The sequence below is a fragment of the Coenobita brevimanus genome, chromosome 72, assembly GCF_032717465.1.
Source record: "Coenobita brevimanus isolate Jiangsu-jjx chromosome 72, ASM3271746v2, whole genome shotgun sequence".
Classification (NCBI taxonomy): domain Eukaryota; kingdom Metazoa; phylum Arthropoda; class Malacostraca; order Decapoda; family Coenobitidae; genus Coenobita; species Coenobita brevimanus.
In genome coordinates this window covers 26,682,612-26,706,392 of record NC_137025.1, presented here as the reverse complement: position 1 = coordinate 26,706,392, position 23,781 = coordinate 26,682,612, and positions in this window count along the sequence as shown.

Genomic DNA, 23,781 nt, shown 5'->3' with positions numbered 1-23,781 from the left:
CTAAGTGACTTTGGTGTGGAACGTGAACTGGCTAATTTATCCATGATAATGATGGAGAGTGACTACGAGCTCTCTGGTGAATCGTGTGATAAGCCAGTGGAGGAAATGGTGACAGAAACTCCCAGTATGAGTGCTTCAGTGTCCCAAGTTCGTCCTGGCTCCAAGGGAAAGGGGCCCTTTGTTACTGCATGTGACAGTGCATAACATAGTGTGAATAAAATAGAAATGTAAACAATGTAAATAAAATAGAAAATGTAAATAATTACTAATATAAGAATATGAGTATAAATACTTGGAGTAATGAGAGTGAAAGTGAAAGCTTTGCTCTCTACGCTAGTTTAGTGAACAAGAAATGAATGCCTGGAGTGAAAATAAACACTAGTAGTGAAGGAAACTTATGGATAAATATTGTTTATATAAATAAGTGTAATAAAGTACTAGGAATATAAAGTGTGAGTGTGTTTATAATAAATAACAGCTTCGCCTCAGAATACCAGCGGCGAACGAGCGCAGGTGGAAAGCTCGTACACACTCATAATTCACATTGCTTTCACAGTGTTTTTTTTTTTTTTTAGTATGGATTCCAAACTACTTGAAACTCATAGAATAGTGTTTGTAGTGATAATATCAGGCAGTGGTAACCATATTACGGGGTATTGGGAAATGTAAAGTGGAGACTTCGTTATCCAACTTCAGATGTCTCCACAAGTCCAACAGCAGTCGAAGAAGGCTCAACAAACATCCCAGGAAAAAGCTGAAGTTATGTGCCATATGCGTATTTAATTATAATATTCTAGGACTAATAACTGATTTTTGGCAAATATTTTTAAAAAGTTAGTTGGAGCGCGATTATCCCTGCGGGACGGACATGGCACGCTTCCGACATCCCAACGGTTAAGGGGTTAATTGCTCTTGCTGTGGGATTGTAGCTTGCTGCGATACTCTTGGATATGGACAGGTACAGACGACGACATAGACTGTGATGAAGACAGGGGACAACACATCAGACGATTGGTTAGGCCTAACTCTTGACTTACTGGTTTGATCCTGTCAGCATGTACGATCTCCTGAGTTCCATTCACATCATTTCTTATTCTATAGTTATGTCCATGCACTCTTTCCACAATTGTACATGGCCCACAGAACATAGTGATGAGCTTAGAAGTTCTTTCAGGAGTCTGGACCATCACCTTCTGGCCTACCCCCAGCATGATTTCTTCATTACTTTTGTGTTGTAGGGCAACACTTTCTCTACTCCATAGAGGATGTAATGAGATTTCCCAGTTGACGAATTCTCTGAGGAGTTTATGGTAGCTGTTACACGAGGTAACCAGTCCTGCCATGCATCCTCCATCGAGTTGATTCCTAGTCTCAGGACTTCCAGTATCTTCCTGTTTGTCCTCTCCACAAGGCCATTGCTCTTGGGACTGTAAAGCTTAACAAAGACTTGCTTTCCCTCATACGTATGACAGATATCCTGTAACACCTGGTTACTAAATTCACTGCCATTATTGTTGAGCAATACCTTGGGTGTAGAATATGGACAAATCGCTGAGGTTACAAAAGCGTGCACCACCTCCTCTGCAGTTTTCATTTATAAAGGTGCTAAAACAGTGAATCGTGAAAAATGGTCCACTGCCACTAATGCATAGTGTGAGCCTTGACGACTTCCTGGCATCGACAATAGATCAATGGAGACTGTATCCCAAGGTTTTTCTGGCAGGGGATACTCCAAGATGGGAGTTGGAGGTCATCGTTCCTCATATATCCGCGCACTTGACACATTGACTAAAGTGCGGTTCTATGTCCTTCCTCATGGTCGGCCAATAGTACTTCTTTCTTGCCTCACGTATTCATCTGTTGTGCCCGAATGACCAGCTTGAGGTATATCATGAGCCAACTGTAACGGCTTACTGTAGAGTAGCAGGATCAACCAACTGATACACAGTGCACTTCCCTGGTGGTTTCTTACGAGTATATAAGAGACCTTGTTGAAGGTGGAAGTGAGCCATCGGTACCGCGAGTTCAGGTAGACAAGTCACATCGCCCAACTCCAAAGCGTAGATGACTTGAGACCACATCACATCCTTACACTGTTCCGCTTTTACCGTGTCCGGGGAATACCCAGTGAGAGGGACATCCTCATACATGGCAGCAGCAATGTTTCTACTCAGTGCGTCTGCAACAACATTTTGACGGCCTGGTAAATATCTGACTTTTGGGTCAAACTCCATCACCTTGCTGTACCAATGCACGACCTTACTGTGCAGGTTCTACCCTTTGAACAAGTTGCGTATGGGTGCATGGTCAGTTAAAACAATTATCTGGTAACCGAAGATGATATCCCAGAAATGCTGTAATGCCCACACGACTGCTAGTGTCTCCAAGTGTGTCGCCGAGTAATTCCTTTCTGGGGGTCTTAATGCCCTACTGGCATACACAGTGGTGTGTGCTTTGTCTTGCTCATCCTTCTGCTGTAACACCACTCCCAGAACTGAACCTGCGACGTCCATGCACAGGTAAAAAGGTTGAGTATAGTCAGGAAATGCTACCACAGGAGCGTCAGTCATGGCTTTCTTGAGGTCACTGAAGCTTTTCTCTTGCTATGGTCCCCATTTCCATGCTGCATCCTTCTTGAGTAGTGCCGTTACTGGTGATGTGATAGCAGCATATCTGTGGACAAAGCTCCTATAGAAGCCAGTGAGCCCGAGAAACGAGCAAACGTCATCCTTGGACTTGGGTGTAGGGAACTTTATCATGGCAGTAACCTTATCTGGAAGAGCCTTAACCCCTTAACTGTGGGGCATCACTTTTATGATTCTGTGTTATTTTGAATTCGCCCGGGCTTTCAAGTGGTGGCTTGTATCATCTATCAGTGCTACCAGTGTCCAGCTATACTCAGTTCTGCTAATGTCACCTGTACTCCCATCCACTGTTGACAATTTAGCCATTTTTCTCCTGTCCTTGACCCCCCCCCTCCTTACCTCCCCTCCATTACCCTCTCCTCCTGCCTGACCAGCTGCGCTGGGCTACACAAATGCTGGACGGATTTTTCCACTCATTTTATCCATTGAAATGTACCCTTTGCCTTATTCTTATACAAAATAATATATAAATGAAAGAAAAAAGGTAATTGATACTGCCATACATCTGGAATGGGCTAATTATCACCTGGCAACACCTCACATGCACTCGTTCGCTAATTTTCCCTGTTTATTTCCCCTTGAAATGTGCCGTATGACCTGTTCTCATAATAAAAATACATATAAGAAAGGAAGGGAACTACCTAATCTATTATGTATTATCTAGATTTCCTGCCAATCATTTCATAGCGTATATATTAGCAGCTTTCACCACACTGACATTGGCAGCCCTTCACTACCCCTAGGCAACAACATTCAGTTTACTGTCGTCTTTCAAGGTGAAGCCATGTCGGATTCGCGCCTGTGCAATTCCGCCGCTTTTTAGCTCCATGCAAAGGGCCCTGTGACCTCTACCCCTACTAAACCTCATGTGGAAAGGGATAAAGGGCTAAGTGACTGCTGTGGAACGTGAACTGGCTAATTTATCAATGAAAATGATGGACAGTGACTACGATCTTTCTGGTGACTAAAACATTGCAAGTGGAAATGTAAATGATGTATAAATAATGTGTAAACAGCAAGTGAAAGCGATGAACGTAAGTATAAGTGAACAGTAGAGAATAGTTTTATAAGTTACTGCAAGTGACAGTGCATAGCATAGTGTGAATAAAATAGAAATGTAAATAATGTAAATAAAATACAGAATGTAAATAGAAATGTGAATGAGTAGTAATATAAGAATAAGAGTATATATACTAAGAGTAATGAAAGTGAAAGTTTCACTCTAGCATGTATGAATACTATGAGTTATGAAAGTGAAAGTGAAAGTGACAGATTCGCTCTCAACGCTAGTATACAGGATGAGAAAGCGAATGCCTGGAGTGAAAAACTACTAGTACTAAAATAAACTTATAGATAAATATTGTATATATAAATAAGTGTAATAAAGTACTAGGAATATAAAGTGTGAGTGTGTTGATAAGTAATAAATGACAGCTCCGCCTCAGAATACCATCGGGGAACCAGCACAGGAGGAAAGCTCGTATGCGCTCATAATTTACATTGCTTTCACAGTGTTTTTTTTTGGAATATGGATTCCAAACTATTTGAAATTCAAAGAATAGTGTTTGTAGTTATAATATCAGGCAGTGGTAACCATATTACGGGGTACTGGGAAGTGTAAAGTGGAGACTTCGTTACCCAACTTCAGAAGTCTCCAGAAGTCCTACGGTACTCGACAAAGGCTCAATAAACATCCCAGGAGAAAAATGAAGTTATGTGCCATATGCATATTTAATTATAATATTTTAGGACTAATAACTGATTTTTGGCAAATATTTTTAGAAAACCTGTCGGAGCGCGAATATCCTAGCGGGACACGCAAGTTGAGCCAAAACAACCCCGCAGTTTAGGGGTTAATGCCATCACCGTCAACTAAGTGCCCTAGAAATCTAACACTTGACTTCAGGAACTCACTTTTTGACAGCTTGATTTTCACATCCACGGACCTTAAGGTTTCTAACACTCGTTTTAACTTATTAACGCCTAAAACGCGGGGCGTCGCGTTTGCGACACTCGCCGAAAAGGGACATAACGGTGGTGCGTCGCGTTTGCGATTCGAGTTAATTTTGAATAAATGCAGGCAAGGATGTTCCAGCTGGTATTGTCTATCAGTACCACCACCCTTTAGCTACAATTAGCATACTTTACCTTTGTACTACTGACCTCCGTTGTTGCCAAGTATCGCGTTTTTCCCCCCTCCCCCCCCACCAATGCCCGGCCAGCCTGGCTGTGATACATGGCAGCGCTCTGACTGCTCAGAACTGTAAATCTACGCTCTCCTCTCACAAGCAGTTTATGCTAATAGGAAACGCTTGTTTCCCCAGTTGTCACACTAGCTTTTTTTCGCACGGTTTGCCCCTGTTTAGCGTCAGTTTACCGCAGGCTTTCAAAGTGACATTATGGCGAGTTCTAGCTCTTCCGAGTCAGTGCGAGCAGCCGACAGGAACGAGAATAAAGTGACGGGCATAAGGCAGAAGAAAAAGCGCGCTGCGGTGATCTTTTGGGAAGTAATATGATTGAAAATAATGTAGTATACGTGTTTTTAGCTGTGAAAATGGAAATGTTTGTTGAGTGACAGGAAGACCTCCGCCACACTGCATGTCAGCCGTACTCTTCGTTGATTTTAGCTTTATTTTCAGTGCTTATTGTATAAATACGGATTCCAAACTACCTGTATGTTGTAGTATAAAGTTTACTGTGACAGAATGAGGCTGTGGTAGAGGGGAAACCGGGTTGCTGGAGGTGTGAAAGTGAAGATTTTGTTACCCAACTTTGCAAGTCTCCACAAGTCCTTGGGTAGTCCATGAAGGCTCAACACCTGTCTCTGGAGAAAGCTGAATGTAAGTACTATCTGCCATACCAAGTATAATGTTCTAGGGTTAATCTCTGATATTTGGCTAATATTTTCCTACAGGTACTCAGACCGCGATACAACGCCGCCACCCGGGGGGGGTCGGCTGTCCATTGGCCGCGCATTAGGGGTTAAAGTGAGTGTCCATGTTCTTGCTCACAATTATCAAGTGGTCTAGATACAGTAAGACATCCTGCCTAGCTGCACCACCACTCATATTTGTGATGAAGAGAGGTATCCTTTGTGATGTAACTACTTGAGAGATCACCAGTACGTTGTCGACTTCCCTTATGGGGGCATCATGGCATATCAATTCACCTACATAACAACCATCTCTGAGCTTAACTGCGCCACCACTCATATTTGCGATGAAGAGGGGCGTCATATCAGTTGTCTCATACTTTCTAGAACTCTACTAGATATAATGTTTGCACATGCCCCGGTGTCAGCTATCAAGAACACCTGGCCTTTCCCTATAATCCAAGGAATTGACAATAAATCCACCTTTCTTATAGCTGCCACACACGAATCTGTGGACTGCATGACCTTTTGGGTTATTTCTGCATGCGGCTCTGAGCTTCCCCCAAACTCGCCATGTTACCCAGTTGCTCCCTATTGGCAATGACAATAGGGCAATAGTCCGAGGAATGAGGACACTGCCCGTCAATGACACACCACCTTTGTACCTTTGACTTTGTAGCTTTGGCTTGGTTATGCTGTGGTGGACTGGTTACTTGGTTGTTTGTTGCCTGACTGCTTTTAGCAGAAGTACTAGACCCAGACGTGGCAGTTGTGTTGGCCTTGGCTACCTGGCGTGCTGCCTTTTTAGCCTTCCAACACCTTTTAGCTAGATGACCAGCCTTATTGCACACAGTACAGAACTTACCAGTAGGGTTTGGTTTCTCTGTGTTCACAGCAAGATAATCCCTACAGCCTCTCCTTCACCTGCCTTCACTTTTAACTTGCCGTTCAAGTCATGAAGGGCTATTTCAGGAGGTCTTTTCGCCTGCCTAAGTACTCTATCTCGCCTAGCAGGAGCCAAACAAAGTAAGTACTGGAGGTACTCTAGGAGACGAGCTACACTCTCATAAGAAAATCCCACAATTATGTCTCCCCAGCCTGAAGTTACCAAAGCTTTGCTAGCTTCCGCATAGCACCTGCCTGCCTTCGCATGAGCTTGGCCGTCAGTACAATTTGGATACTGCTGTGCCCCATTTACCATTCTAAACACCCAAGCATCTGATACCTAGCAGTCACTTTCGAATGTAATTATAAGGGTTTCCTTAAACCTTTCATACTCCTGAGCAGTGGGTCCAGTCTGGAAAATAGAGGCCTCAAGCACTTCAGCCGCCTGGGAATTTGGCTTAATATGAGCTTTAACATGCCAATTTTTCTCCCAATCATTAGCAAGCTTCAATCTATGTATCTGAGCTTCACAGTCTCTTAGGAACCTATGTATGTCATAGTCATCTTCCCCAGTAAATTGTATAGTCGGTTGTGCTGTAGGCAACACATTTATACAGTCTGAATTCAAAGGTAACTGGGCAATGGAAGGTCCCTGAGATTGCCTAACTAGCACTACAGGTGGTAATGTTTGAGGTAAAGTAGCAGCAGTAAGGTTAGTAGTTCCCATATTAGGTATTGTACATCCCATATAGGACTATTAACATGTGTTTGCATGCTAACATTGTTGGTGTTGAGGCCTCAAGGATTAGCATAAGGAGCATGAGGAAATAAATGATACTGCCCTTGTCGTCCAAAAGCCTGCTGGGTGCTAAACATGCCTGAGTTAAAAGTTGGGACGGAAGTGGTTACATTAATTCCAGAGCTTAGTGGATTTAGAGTGCCCATGGGTGTTGCTGTTGCCTGTTCTGCTCCAATGTTCACAGTCTCATCTGCACTAGGAATGCCTTCGTCAGTAGGACCAGTAGACATTTTGGAACTAGTTTGACGCTCAGGCACTGTTCAATATGTACACTCGCAATCCAAAGAAAGTATCCAGGTCCTGCCGATGCCGTGGCCAGGAAACCAAGAATGGTCTGGTGTTCGAACACAGCTTCAAACCCCCTCCCCTCCTCCTCTCTCCTTCCGTATGAACTACCACCACCTTCCTTGATCGAGAGGTAGCGCAGTCCTTTGCTTTGCGGTTTGAAGCGCGCGCGCGCGCACACACACACACACACACACACACACACACACACACACACACACACACACACACACACAGAAATGTATGATGAGAATAGGAAAGAAGACTGGTCATTACGAGCTTACTCCATTCTGGCAAAATAACGCCCGCTCTGTCTTTTAGACCGTCACTGTCATTAATGTAAGTCAGTAGATAGACATATCTGTGTCACAGGTAACGCTTGTTCTATCCTAAGCTAAATAAAACCGTCAGGCAGTAGCAGGAATAAAATAGCAGTTTACTTCATGAATGAACTACTGTGTTTGGAGAGTGTCTGTCTGTTATTCATTATGTCTGCATATGTTTTACGTCTTACCAATCAGGAGAATCATAGTTTCACTTAGCTAAATAAGCTTATCTGCCAGTTACAGTAATGCATTACCAATTATTACGAAATGATAATTTCAATAACTGTTGAATTCATCTTTCGGAAACTTTCTGCCGCAATGTCATTCTGTTTATTCTACCTCTTTGTCTTTCACATCTTCATCTACAGGAGTGTATTCTCACTTATGCTGAGTAAAATCGTCTGCCTTTAGCGGGAGTGAAATAACAGCCAATGTGAAATGATAACTGAGAATCTGTTTGTCTTTCCCTCTGTCCGTCTATCCCAGTGTCTTTACATGTTCCTCTACGAGAGGGGTCTGTTAGCACGTAACCTTACTCATGTCATCTGGTGAAGCCAAAAGTGAAATAAGACAACATGAATCAATAATATACTGTAGAGTCTGTCTCTGTCTGTTTGTCTGTCTGTTTATCTTACTTAGGAGACAATTTCCTTCCGAAGATGGATGTAATCGTCTATCTTTAGCAAGAATATAATAGCACATATCCTGAGTCTCATATGGCGTGTGTTTGTCTGCGTGATTTCTTTTCCATGCCGGAATAGTTCATACTCGTAGCCTATTCATCTTGGGTTAGTAAATGTGTTTGTTAATACTAAGAATAAAATTACAACAATGTCGAATCCCTCCATGGCATATGCCTGTCTTTCTGTCAGTTTTCTGTCCCCCTGTTTATCTCTCTGATGATGACATCTGTCCAGAAACATGGTTCTCTGTCTGACAGAATTCCAGGCGAGCTTGAAAATATTACAATATTTTACATTTGAAGCCAATAAGTCTCATTCATTTTCGAATTGCGTTCGTTTATGTTACTTTGCAGTAGGAAATTTTTCATACTTATTGCACTCACAAGCACACATCTCTGTTCATGGGAACCCCTTTCCCACCCCTTTATACTGAGGGAAGAGAGGAGCAGGGGACGAAACGAGCTCCACCCGCCTCTTCCCCGGCTCCCAACCCTCCGCCATACCCCTACCCAACGCAACCTCCACCCGTCATTCTTTAGTCGGTTACATCTCAAGCTGACATAGTTAACACTCATGCTCACACTACTAATACAAACATGAAACACTAGGGTATGTAAAAAGGATATAATACTTAACTATCAACAAGCTGCAAAATGAAATTAATGCTTATAACGTTGACAGTACAACAGAAGCATAAACAACGGCCATCCCAGGCCTCATGCGTTGAGGGCACTGCTTTGAATACACACACACACACACACACACACACACACACACACACACACACACACACACACACACACACCGCTCGCTGGCACAGTGATTTAACGCTCCTGCCTGCCAATCGGGTAGACGGGAGTTGGAGCCTCGCTCGGGTGCGAAAAGTTTCTCTGAAGAAGCGAGTGATTACTGTCTCCCTTCAGCAAGGAAATGGGGGGGGGGGCGGTGCGTTTGTGCGTTCTTACAGCCTTACCCTTAGATCGGACAAAATGAGCAATGAGCTCTATTCCGGGAGGGTGAAAACTGACGATCACTCCCCCATCACGTGATCCTGACCGACCCTGGGAATTACACACACACACACACACACACACACACACACACACACACACACACAAGCACTCACGCACGCGCGCCCGCAAACACGCACACACACAATCATACAGTCACGCACCCACGAAAGCATATGCACATGCTCTCTCTCTCTCTCTCTCTCTCTCTCTGTGTTTCTGTGTCTGTGTGTACATATGTGTATGTTTGTATGTGTGTGTATTTGTTTGTGTGTATGTGTGTGTGTGTGTGGGTGTTGTGTGTGTGTGTGTTTTGTGTGTGTGGGTGTTGTGTGTGTGTGTGTGTGTGTGTGTGTGTGTGTGTGTGTGTGTGTGTGTGTGTGTGTGTGTGTGTGTGTGTTTTGTGTGTGTGTGTGTGTGTGTGTGTGTGTGTGTGTGTGTGTGTGTGTGTGTGTGTGTGTGTGTGTGTGTGTGTGTGGGTGGGTGTTGTGTGTGTGTGTGGGTGTGGGGGGGGTAGTGTGTGTGTGTGTTCTTACCTAATTCTTCTTACCTAATTATATCTTTACAGGAATGAGTCAAGCTCGTATTCTCCCGTGTCTTAGACCATATTTATCGTACATATCCTTAAATTTGTGAATTGTTTTGGCACACACTATTTCATTCGGTAGTGCATTCCATTGATCAATTGCTCTGTTTGGGAAACTGAATTTCCTTACGTCTTTATCACCTCTCTTCTTATGCAGTTTTTTGCAGTGTCCTCTTGCTGATGCTTCTCCATATGTTAAGTAATCATTTATGTCTATTTCCTCCTTTCCTGATATGCACTTATATAGCATTATCATGTCACCTCTTTTCCTTCTCTCCTGTAGTGTTGGTAGATTCAGTTTATTTAGTCTTTCTTCGTAGCTTAGGTCCCCTAAGCTTGGTATCCATCTTGTAGCGGCCCTTTGAACTTTTTCAATCTTGTCTATATGCTTTTTGAGATGAGGACTCCAAACTACTGATGCATATTCCAGGGTTGGTCTAATGAATGATGTTATTATCCTTCTTAGCATGTCTTCATTTATGTATGTGAATGCTATTCTCATATTTACAAGCAGTGTATACATGTTCCGTACCTTCTCGCTGATGTGGTCAGCCGGAGATAGTCTGTTATTGATAATCACACCTAGGTCTTTCTCTCTTTCTAATGTGTATAGGGTTTTATTTCCTAACTTATAATCCCAATCAGGTCTTTTTCCACTTTTATCAAACTTGATTACATGACACTTGTCCACATTGAATTCCATTTGCCATGTACTACTCCATTCATGAAGTTTATTTAATTCTTCTTGTAGCTCCCTACAAGAGTCTGTGCTATTAATTCTCCTTTGTATTTTTGCATCATCTGCAAACATATTCAGATAGCTCTCATTTCCAGTGTTACTGTTTATATCATTTATGTACTCTAGAAACATGATTGGTGCCAGCACCAAACCCTGTGGTACTCCACTAGTCACTTCTTTCCATGATGAGTAGTTTCCTCTTAATACTGTCCTCATTTCTCTTTTTATGAGAAAGTCTTGCATCCAACAAAACAGTTTGCCTCGAATTCCTCCTTGATGGTACAGCTTCCATAAAAGTCTTTGGTGTGGTACTGTGTCAAAAGCTTTCTTGAAATCTAAATAGATACTGTCCACCCATCCTTCCCTTTCCTGTATTGTGTTTGTTACTCTGTCATAGTAGCTCAACAGATTAGTAACACATGATTTTCCTTTTCTGAAACCAAACTGTCTTTCTGTTATCATACTGTGTTCTTCTAGATGATTTACCCAAGCTTTTCTTATAAGTTTTTCTAATACCTTGCTTACAACACTGGTCAGTGATACTGGTCGGTAGTTGAGAGGATTTTGTCTATTTCCTTTCTTGAATAAGGGGACTATATTTGCTTTTTTCCAAATATCAGGTAGTTTCCCTTGACTCAAGGGTTTCTTTAAAATTAAAAATAATGGTTTACTTAACTCCTTTGCACATTCTCGTAACACCCAACATGAAATTTCATCAGGACCACTTGCTTTTCCTCTGTCTAATCTACTTAACTCCTCTTGTATTACTTTTTCTGCTATTTGTATATCTGGTAGTATGTGTGGACATGCGTGTTCCACATAGTCCCTCTCAAAATTTTTTTCTTGTGTAAAAACTAATTGGAAATTTTTATTTAGTGCTTCACAAATATCTTTCTCTTGTGTATAAGTGATTCCCTCGTCCGTAATGGATTGTATTATATCTTTTACTTTGGTTTTGCTTCTGATATAGCTGTAAAACAGCTTTGGTTGATCACTACTTTTATTTATTATATCCTCCTCAAACTGTTTTTGGGCTTCCCTCCTTATTCTTGTATAGTCGTTTCTTGCCTGTTTGTAATTATTTTACGCCCTTTCACTATTGTGTCTTCTGTATCTATTCCAAAACAAATCTCTTCTTTCTTTTGATTTTTTACATTCTGTATTGAACCATTTCTGTATTTTCTTATCTGCTTCTTTGTGCTGTTGGATGTACTTCTGGACTCCTATTTCATAAAATTCACAAAATTTTTTATATACAGTATTTAAATCTTGTCCTCTAAGCTCATTTTCCCAATCAACTTCTAAGAAATATTCTTTAGGTCTTGATAATTTCCCTTTTTATAGTTTATGTTCTTTTTGTAACTGTCATTGCTGTTTACTATGTCATATGCTATCCTGAAGTTATAATTTAGTACTGCATGATCGCTTTTGCCGAGTGGAGGGTGATATATTAAACTGTCAATGTCATTTTCTTGCCTAGTAAATATTAGATCTAGCACTGAAGGTACATCAAGTCCTCTTTTTCTAGTGGTTTCCCTCACATGTTGCGTTAAGAAAAACTCTTGTACGAGATCCAGGAGCTTTTGGTCCCAACAGCTTTCTTGGCTATTTATATCTAGAGTATTCCAATTCTATTTGTATTGAAATCCCCAGTTAGTATAATTCTTTCCGATTTCTCTTCCATTTTATGTAGCAAGGATCTTATACTCTGAATTGTACTCTCTGCCAGGTCCTCATATTCGTCTCTTTCCCATGTGTTTGATCTGGGTGGCATATAGAAATTGGCTACAATTACTTTACCTTCAGATGTGTCGATCTCTACTGCAATCAGTTCTACTTGTGATGGTATATCTAGGTTTATTTCCTTGACTTTTAGATTTTTCTTAGTTAATATTATAATTCCTCCTCTTTTTTTTAAATTTCTGTCTCTTCTCCATATATTGTATTCCTCTAAGTTTAGTATGTCATTGGATATCCTTGGTGTTAATTTTGTCTCAGTTAGGCATATTATTTGTGGTTCATTTTCTCTGACATAATCATTCATCTCTAGTAATTTAGATACCATTCCATCCACATTTGAGTACATCAACTTTATCATCTTGTTTATATACTTGTCATGACATGGTTCTACTAACTTCCTCCTTTCTCTTCCATCCTGTTTGTGTACCACTTTCTTACCTGCAATCTTATTACTTTGTAAAAAAATTTCTTCTTGTCCTCTTCTGATCTTCCCTCATTTTTTGTTTTTGCTTCCTCTCTTTTCTCTTTCAGTAATTCCAGTTCCTCTTGTGTTAGACATCTTTTTATCCATACATTTTTGAACTCCTCTTTTTCCATAAGATTCTTTGCATTTTTTAGTATCTCTTCCATAGTGTTTACACTCTGGAAAGTCACCTTTAGAGGTCTTGTCTTGCTTTTCTCGTATTTCCCTAACCTTTGGTGTTCCTCTATGTCTTTACTACAGATTTCCTCTGATACTTCTTTCAGTAAGCTCATTACATTTGCCGTCTCCTTTTTGTCTCTAGTGATTTTGTTTTTAATTTCTTCCTCTTCTATACCAGTGATTACTATTGATTTATTTATTTCTACTGAATCTCTGACTAACTTTGGATTGTTTTGGATTATTCTTTTCACTTCCTTTTTAATGTTTTTTTCCTCCACCCTTGTTTCTAAGTCTTTCTTTACTTTCACCATTTCAGCATACGTGATTTCTACATCATTTTTGTAGCTTTGCACAGCTTCATTCACCTGTGTTATCTTCTCCTCAATATCACTGCTCTGGTCCATAAGACTGCTTGCTTGTCTAATTGTCTCTGTGTCATTTTTTCAACTCTTCCATAACACTCTCGTGATTAACTACTGTACTTCCCATTTCACTCACTTTCTTCCAAAGGGTATTCAATTCCACTGTTAGTTCACTGATGGTTGTGTCTTTCTTATTGGCCTCCCTTCCCAGTTTTTCTATCTCTTCCTTTTGCAAGTGCATTTGCTTCTTTATTTCATGAATTTCATTTTTAAAAGCCATTTCTAGTTTGTGTACAAGTTCAACCAGTCTATTGTGAGTCTCCACTTCAACCAGTTCTTGGTAGAAATCATCATTTTGCTTTTTACTTTTATCCCTTTTCTTTTCCAAATTTGTTTTACTGAAGTATGTATCCATTTTGTAAAACTAAATGAACAGAGTGTGTACTCACAAAGTATGCACGCTTTCCCCGTCTTGCTGTAGTATAAACAAACCCAGCTGACTCAACGCATCGTGGTTCTTTGTTGTTTTAACCAGTCTTATTTAAACTTATTATTTCTTTTCCTTTTAATAATGAAAAATCATTTAGTCTAACCTGGTACAGAGCTTGACTCATTCAAAGATACATATTTAGGTAATGCCTCTGGCCGTGTTGAGCTGGTATGGAGCGCCGGTACAGACGTCCAACTCCGACGATGCCGTGTGTGTGTGTGTGTGTGTGTGTGTGTTTTGTGTGTGTGTGTGTGTGTGTGTGTGTGTGTGTGTGTGTGTGTGTGTGTGTGTGTGTGTGTGTGTGTGTGTGTGTGTGTGTGTGTGTGTGTGTGTGTGTGTGTGTGTGTGTGTGTTTTGTGTGTGTGTGTGTTTTGTGTGGGGGGGTGTTGTGGGTGTGTGTGTGTGTGTGTGTGTGTGTGTGTGTGTGTGTGTTGTGTGTGTGTGTGTGTTTTATGTGTGTGTGTGTGGTGTGTGTGTGTGTGTGTGTGTGTGTTTGTGTGTGTGTGTGTGTGTGTGTGTGTGTGTGTGTGTGTTTTATGTGTGGGAGTGGGTGTGTGTGTGTGTGTGTGTGTGTGTGTGTGTGTGTGTGTGTGTGTGTGTGTGTGTGTGTGTGTGTGTGTGTGTGTGTGTGTGTTTTGTGTGGGGGGGTGTTGTGTGTGTGTGTGTGTGTGTGTGTGTGTGTGTGTGTGTGTGTGGTGTATGTGTGTTTCATACCACAAAGGAGGGAGGGGAGGGAGGGGTTTAAAGCTATGTCCAAACAATAGACTATTCGTAGATTTCTGGTCACAGCATCGAGAAGGCCTGGATACATTCTTTGGATCGCTTGCAATCCAACGTATGTATCCAGGCCTCGACGACGTCTGGGTTGGAGCAGGACTGAGCATCTGCACGTCATCCTCTCCACTCCCTTGAACATACGAAATACGATCACAGGATCATCGCATCATCTGGTACATGTTATCTGGATAATCTACGTCCCTTCAAATATTGCTCTTTTAACTACTGTGGTAGTATGTATACACCGCAAAGTGGGCATGTTAGAAAAAGAGTGAGTTATATACAAGGTATCCGAACAAGTGGAACTAAAGCAATTAGCTGTTCGACCGCATTGGAAGCTTAGCCGAGGTAATTTCACTTCTCCAGGCCAGGCTTCAGCTCATATGGCAGCCATAGAAGGCATCAACAAGTCACAGATTAAGGTAACACCAGCAGTTTTCTTTGTGTATTTCGTATAGTAAATTTGATATTCATATGACACCACTGTAGTTAAATGCTTATCAAATACTCGATTATTCAGTGTATGCACTGAATACTCATAATGTTTTAAACGATAATAATAACTGTTAATGCATAAACTCCAACTTAATTTATTTCCCAGTTGCACCTGTTCCTTATAATTTACGTTCTCTGCACCCGACAGGTCTCATTTGCGTAGCCTCCCAGAACCTGCCTTCGCTAGTGCCCACTTTCTGCAGTTGTCGTGCCCGTTCATCACTTGCATGAAGTGTTTGGTAACGACTAGTGTTATATAAGTTTCTGACAATTTGCAAGATGGTTTTGTATTTTACTCGAGTCCAGCAGTCACCTACCTATATCAAAAACTGCATAGCAACAGATTACACTATGTTTTACTTGATTATTTGTTCGTTGGAGAGCGTGTAGAGGATGCATAAGTTTTATAGGCACAGGGCTCTCCCTATGTGCTAAGGGGTCTTTGTATGTAGCATGTGTTAGAAGTGTAATGCTGTACGGTAGTGAGACCTGGGCAGTAAAGGAGGAGGATATTCGCCGGCTCAGACGTACAGAAATGACAATGATTAAGTGGATGTGTAGTGCGTCCCTGCATGCAAGGTCTGGGGGGGCTGGGTTTACGATGGAAGAGTTGAGAGGTAGGATGGGACTGGAGTGTATTGGTGTTGTGATAAGGAGAGGTAGATTGAGATGGTTTGGACATATAGAGAGGATGGGGGATAATAATTGGGTAAGGAAGGTGAGAAGTGTTAATATTGGGGATGGGGTTATGAGGGGTAGACCGAGAAAGACATGGGACGAGATCATTGTGACCTCAGGGTTAAGGGACTGAACAGGGAGGCTGCAATGGATCGTGCAGCATGGAGAGCTGCCATTAGGTGACCAAGGCCAACGCATGCAAACATGTTGGAGCCTTTAAAAACGAAACGAAACGAGGTACAGCTGCCAAAATGAAATTAATAAACAGTAGTGTAGACTTGATGGTACTACACATTCCCCTTAAAATAACTGAAAAACTTCGAAGTCTAATATGTTTCTTTATTAAGTTGTCTTACTAAAATTAAAATGCGTGGCTTGAAAAAAAGTGCCCCCGAAGAATACCATAGTATCCCCGACGACAGGGCAAGCCAAGAACAGTGGAGAGTGCCCACAAATATGCCGACACCCCCACACGGACCCCACGGGGTAGCCGCCACCAGCCACCACCACTCCGGGCAACAGCGACGCATGTCAGCCCGGGCTGTGCACCCCTGTGACATGCAGCCACCACGCCGCCGCCACCGTAGGAGAAGGACACTACCTTCGCCTAGTAGAATTGCTGAGCTAGCTAGGAGTGGAGTTAGAAAACAAACTCCAGATGGCACTCCTCTGGTAGAGACGATCTATGGTCACTCCCAAAGTGTTTCGGTAGAGACGATCTATGGTCGCTCCCAAGGTGTTCAGGTAGAGACGATCTATGGTCGCTCCCAAGGTGTTCAGGTAGAGACGATCTATGGTCGCTCCCAAGGTGTTCAGGTAGAGATGATCTATGGTCGCTCCCAAGGTGTTCAGGTAGAGACAATCAATGGTCGCTCCCAAGGTGTTCGGGTAGAGACGATCAATGGTCGCTCCCAAGGTGTTCAGGTAGAGACGATCAATGATCGCTCCCAAGGTGTGCAAGTAGAGACGATCAGTGGTCACTCCCAAGGTGTTCAGGTAGAGACGATCTATGGTCGCTCCCAAGGTGTTCCAGTAGAGACGATCTATAGTCGCTTCCAAGTTGTTCCAGTAGAGACGATCTATGGTCGCTCCCAAGGTGCTCTGGTAGAGACGATCTATGGTCGCTCCCAAGGTGTTCAGGTAGAGACGATCAATGGTCGCTCCCAAGGTGTTCAGATAGAGATGATCAATGGTCGCTCCCAAGGTGTTCAGGTAGAGACGATCAATGGTCGCTCCCAAGGTGTGCAAGTAGAGACGATCAGTGGTCACTCCCAAGGTGTTCAGGTAGAGACGATCTATGGTCGCTCCCAAGGTGCTCCGGTAGAGACGATCTATGGTCGCTCCCAAGGTGCTCCGGTAGAGACGATCTATGGTCGCTCCCAAGGTGCTCCGGTAGAGACGATCTATGGTCGCTCCCAAGGTGCTCTGGTAGAGACGATCTATGGTCGCTCCCAAGGTGCCCCGGTAGAGACGATCTATGGTTGCTCCCAAGGTGCCCCGGTAGAGACGATCTATGGTCGCTCTGAGAGTGTCATGGTAGAGACGACCTATTGTCGCTCCCTCCCTCGTGAGACGATCTATTGTCGCTCCAAGGGCGTGCAGAGTAGAGGGACGTCCCCACCGCAGGAGACTGAAGCCCAGGCTTCCTGTCCCAGAGTGACCCAGACAGGCCTCCCAGCCTCCCCTGGTCTCTGTTCTCTACGCCTGGCTCTAGAGCAGATGCACCTGACGGACCCCAGTGGAAGTCGCTGCCGCAGTCCTACCCTGTCGGTGCCCCTAGACGCTGGAGACCGTAGCACAGTCTCTCTCGGTTCTCCCCAGGACACCCGGGGGTGATCTCTCTACACCCCCACGATGCCGGGACCTGTCACAGAGGTTCCTGGAACTATTCGGCCCCAGTCCCGAGGGCCACACGCCGGAGCCAAGTCCGGAAGCCACGGGGAGTCCAAGACACGAGAGGACGCCCTTGCGAGCCGTCCCGTGCCCTTTCGGCACGCCCCGCATTGACGGTGCCCCTAGCCCAGCAGGATCACCGATGACATGTTCCTGCCTATCCCCCTGATGAATACGTGTGATATTGTAACATGAGTGATTTAGGTTAAATGTGATTCTCCCCTAGTGTAAGTATTGTGCAGTGATTTCATATAGTGAATATCGGGGTAAATCAGATCACGGTGAGAAGTTAAAGGACGAGAATGTGGACCAAGATCTGATCGACTATACGTGCGAGTGACATCCCTGTTATATAATTAATAAGCCTGTGCCTATAAAGACATACCCCCATTACTGTGAAGGAGTATTGTGAAAGGAAGTATTAATAGTATTCTATCTTTCCCCCACGCTGTGGAACGAGACCTGATTGACTATACGTGTGAGTGACATCTCTGTTATATAATTAATAAGCCTGTGCCTATAAAGACATACCCCCCAATTACTGTGAAGGAATATTGTGAAGGAAGTATTAATAGTAGTCTCTCCTTCCCCCACGCTACCCATAAAATTTTGTTTACCACTCGCTCTCACTCCCAAATCTCAAGTAAGTGTCAATCAAGGATAAGATTCATTTACCAAAGTATTTTGGCTAGTGGAAACCATATAAATTGCACGGCTAATATCTGCCGCCTTCCAGTATTACCATAACTTTCTCCTAGCCATCACAAGTCACTCCCCGCACCTCCCCTATCTCCTCCTAGTGAGTCTCAAACCCCTCCCCGCGCGCGTGCCTATATTTACTGCACTCCTGATACACTAAGATTGTTGTGTTGATTAGTATCAGAGAAGCAAGTATCCTGCGAGATACACATATCCTAGATAAGGCTTTATATTGCTATATATTGTGCTGTAATATCTGCTGATTTGTCCTGTGTCTGACTGTGGTAATATACGTGTAAAGGTTGTTGCCTAAAGTTTTTGTGTCCTGCCTCTCTTTATTGCACTAGCTCCGGTCTCGAAAGAGGACCCCGCTCCACGTTAGGTGAAATAGGAACGAGAAGTGGAGCCTAATTTCACCTAGCATTACACAAATATTCCCTGTGAATATGATTTTCTGCTGTGAAAATAATGATCATCACCGCAATACTAAAGTGATGTTTACTTCAAATTACTCGGCTGATGATTTTTCCATTGTTAATACCATATTTCATGTGTCTGGGATCATCCTGAACGAGGAATGATTATTACAGGAATGGGAGGACGCGGAAAAGCTCAAGGTTGGCCCTCAAACATCCATGCTAAGAGACTCTAAGTGATATGCAAGAGGGCGATGATAGTTGGCCGTTACTTAGTGGGGCAAACCATAAGTGAAATAAGCCGTGCTATGGGCATCACCCGGAAAACCGTAAAAGTATGATTGAAAAGATATGAGGAGGAGGGACACGTCAGAACCAGGCATAGACCAGGACGGCCAAGGGTGACCTCTCCAAAGGATGACAGGAGACTGTTTGGGGCTGCAACTATGAACCCACAAACAATGGCTATTACCCTGACGCAGGAGGTGAGAATGCCCTGCCATGTTGTTATTACACAAAGACAACCGAGAGAAGGAGGCTTATGCTGTCATGTGCCAGCTGTGAAAGAACAGTTAACCAAGGACAAAAAAATCAGCAAGTCTACGGCATACACAACGCTATGTTAATGAAAATGTTCATTTTTGGTGGTGTGTTATCTTCTCAGATGAGAGAAATTTCACATGTGTCTGCAGAAGAGCGTCATTGTTGGCACACCACTGGCGTGAGGTTTGACTCCCAACAGATCCATGAAAGGGCTAGGAGTGGCCGTGTCAGTGTGTCCTTTCACGGGTGGATGTGGTTCGGGGGACCTGGTGAACTAGCAACAATTGAGGGTCATTTAAACAGTGAGGAATATGTGAATATTTTGGAGACCTCTACCAGCAGTGCGAATGTATGCCATCCCAGAGGACTGCCTATCTGATTTGTTCAAGATTGAGTGCCGATTCACACCAGCCACATCGTGAGGGACTGGTTCTCTCGCCACCCTGAAGTCAGACTGATTGAATGGCCCCCCAAAGCTCCTGATATCAACCCTATAGAAAACCTTTGGGAGATTATGATGCAGGAATGGGGAGTGGAGGAGAAAACCCGGGCGGCCGTGGATAGGAAGGCAAGAGAGGTGTGGGAGGGGATTCGGCAGCAGCCAGAGATTTGCAGCAAACTGACAGACTCCATCCCTGAACGGCTACAGAACGTCATTGCGGCACAGAGGGGTTGGACTAGGTATTGAGTAATGTTTAATGTTACTTATACAGTCATACATAGTTCAGCATAAACGTTTCCTCACTTTTTTATTGAATCCACCTTATCAGTTACTCTCACATGTCACAGACTGCTTAGGTTATTGTGACGCATGATACCTTTATTCTTTGAGGCTAATTGTGGAAGTGGAATGAATTATTGCACAAACATTATAATTTAATTTTGTCATATCTGTAATGTCAATACACAAAACTCGTGGTAATTATCTTCTGCCACTCATCACTGGTAACATAATTGCTTCTCCCACCAGCGATAATATATCCGAAATCCCTGTTGCCCAGCACTGGCCCCAGTCATCACTACATCCAACCATGAATTTTAAATGCTGTGCAATATGAAGCATGTCAACCATATGCCCATCGCTATCACAACACATAGACATCACAACCGGCAAACTACTTTAACCATCATCACATAAATTACGTTATCTCTTAATAGGCTAGACTTAACTCATGATCTACAGATTGATCTGTATACATAAACCATACTTCCCCAATAATAACACTCATGCTACATAGATGTTCATTTATCAGCCTTCTACAGTATATAGCTCCAAAGGAGTGTGTATATCTATCGTTAATTCTTTTTTCATGTTAATTACTTCAAATAAAACTGTAATCACAAATTCAAACGTACACATTCACCCACCAATTGTCTCGAATCTTCTCACTGAGCACTGAGTTACGTTCCACCACTCACGGCACGAATGACTGGGAGAATGAAGGAGGGTGGGACTGGGTGGGGGGAGGGGGTAATGTTCGGATGCACAGTCCTGCTCGGGCCCCGGCTTTGACAAGGCCTGGATACATATTTTGGATTGCGAGTGTACGTCCAGAATGCAAGTGCAAAGCGTTCAAGTCTTTCTCAATATCTAGTTGCCCAGAAGCGTCCTGGCTACCTTCATATCTATCCTCAAGATTTCCTGCACTCATAATATCGAACACTTGTAGATATAACTTTAGAAGTAACCAACGTTACCAATTTTTATTATATTACGTCCCTGAACTATTCTAACTAAGACTTAGCCTACCTTTTAAGCCTAGTTTGAGTTGGGGGAGCAAATTTTGTAGGGAGAGTCATATAGTGGCTTAGGTTAGGCTATTGCTCAGTAGCGGATGAATGTTGCGCCATATTGGCTGGTGCAGGCGTGTGCACTCTGTCTATGTCAGGCCCTAGGTTAGGCCTAGGTTAGGTTAGGTTAGGTTAAGTTACTTTTGGTTAGTTTAATGCAAAAAAAATGTTTTTAATTCATTTTGATCTTGATTTTGGGGGATAAACCCTCTTTTGGAAATCTTACTCAAAATTCTAAAAGGGGAATTTCCCCCAAAAAATGAAGGTCAAAACTAATTAAAACACAGTATTGTGCATTGGAAAGCATAAAAATAATAAAAGAAAAAGTTGGTTACTTCTAAAAATTTACCCACTTGTACAATCTCATCCAACTTCTCTGCTCTCCACTCACGTAAGTTTAAGTCTGAATCTATTTCTGATTCACCAGACTCAAATTCCCACCGTACCTGTTCTAAAGAGACAGCTCCTTCCTCAGTTGATGGCTGTGTCCTATTTCTTTTAGTCCTTTGTTCCAACCTTCTCAGCCTATCCATCTAATTTTTGCCAGCAACTATTCCCTTCCCAGTCACATGAAGTTTTAGACTTACACAAATAGATCAGTTATGAGTTTAGCAATAGAGAACGGGACACAGACAAGATACACAGAAAACAACAATTTTAGGAGGAACTGAGAAACTTTTATCTTCACACATTTCCTATACTACCGTGTGCTGATCGCAGAGTGTATGTCTTGTGGAATGGTATGCATGTACACCAACCTAGGTGTAACCAGATGATGAAGAAATCCAGGTAGGTTCACGGAAATCTCACACACTCACCAGATCTCCTCCCTCCAGTTGAGCTGAGACCTGTACACTGGCCGCGAGTCAAGTGCCGCTCTCTCGCACGCCTCACCAGGGTTGCCAGATGCCCTCAGGATGACGTCACCCATTTCAGCAGTGGTCTCAATCTTTCCCCCTGTAACAGAGAGATATCTCTGCGAGATCTCGCTAGAGACAGAAATGCAAATCTTGAGAGAACGAGTTCACTACTCCGATAATTCCTGCTGTCACTGTTTCTATCCTTTGTCTCACTCCGCAATTAGTCCCTTTGCAAAAGTAGGCTTTCCTTGGATATTCTGTTTTTCACCTGAGATTAAGATGCAACACGAGCAGTTCCAAGGGTTGCTCACTTCACATAAGTCAGAGTCCTTTTCTTGGCACCTTTTGTATCCCAGCATTGGGCCACCAATTTAAATGTTTCGGCATAGACCCTGCTGAATTCCACAGTTAGCCGCGAGACTGATGATGTGCCCGTGATCAGGAGCAGGTAACGTGTCAGGTGAATTAGAAAAGCAGGTGCGGGTATAGTTCTCCTTCTTTATTATGCCACAGAAAGATACAGCTGTGACAAGAGAGATAACGGAATGAGCATCTGCTTCTGGGGGGAGCTAGAAGCTATCAGACTGCCTCACTGCCTAGCCTGGGAATGGACCTAGGTCAGCAAATTAAAGAGATGCCATTACCTTTCAGACATATGGAGATACGTACACGAATAGGTGTGAGTTACAACTCTACAGTACATTTGATACATTGAATAAGGGAGTATTAATGGTATATGTAATATTAACATATATACCTTTCCCCCAAACTGCCCTTCCCTCACCCCTCCTTTACCCTCCCTGTTTATGTCTAAAGACGCTAGCCTCAGCAATGTCTGGGGCAACCTCTCTCTCTCCCACACTGCATTCAGCATTTTTTTTTTTTTGCGAGGAAGAAGGAACCAAAGGCCATGAGCCCGCAATAACACTTCCCTTCAAGAGAAAAACAAAATTCAAGAGAGAGTCAATTTCAAGATCCAATAATTTCGAGATGCCTGGACACACTGCGTTTGAAAGACTGAAGATCATAGACAGCAGACAATACAGACAGAGGGAGACAGTTCCAGAGTTGACCTGTTGCATAAATGAAGGACTGGGAGTAACGGTTAACTCTTGCATTAGAGAGTTGGACAGAAAAGGAATGAGAGTTTGCTGCTAGACGGGTGCTACGCGCCCGTCTTAGAGGTGGAGGAATGCATACAGACAGTTCAGAGGAGCAGTGACCATTGAAGTAGCGATAGAAAAAGAGATAAAGATGCAACAGTGCAGCGAAGACGCAGAGGTTGAAGGGAGTCAGTAAGAGGAGGAGAGTTAATGAAACGGAAAGCCTTTGACTTCAGCATATTGAGAAGAGCTGTATGTGGGCAGCCTCCCCACACATGAGAGTTGTACTCCACACAGGGGCGGATAAAACCCCTGTATAAAATCAATAATTTTGCAGGGGTAAAGAAGGAACGGAGTCGGCATAGCACATCTAATCTCTTGGAAGCAGATTTTACAAGAGATGTAATATGGTCTTTCCAAGATAAGTCCCAAGTAAATGAAACCCCAACCATGTTCAAGGA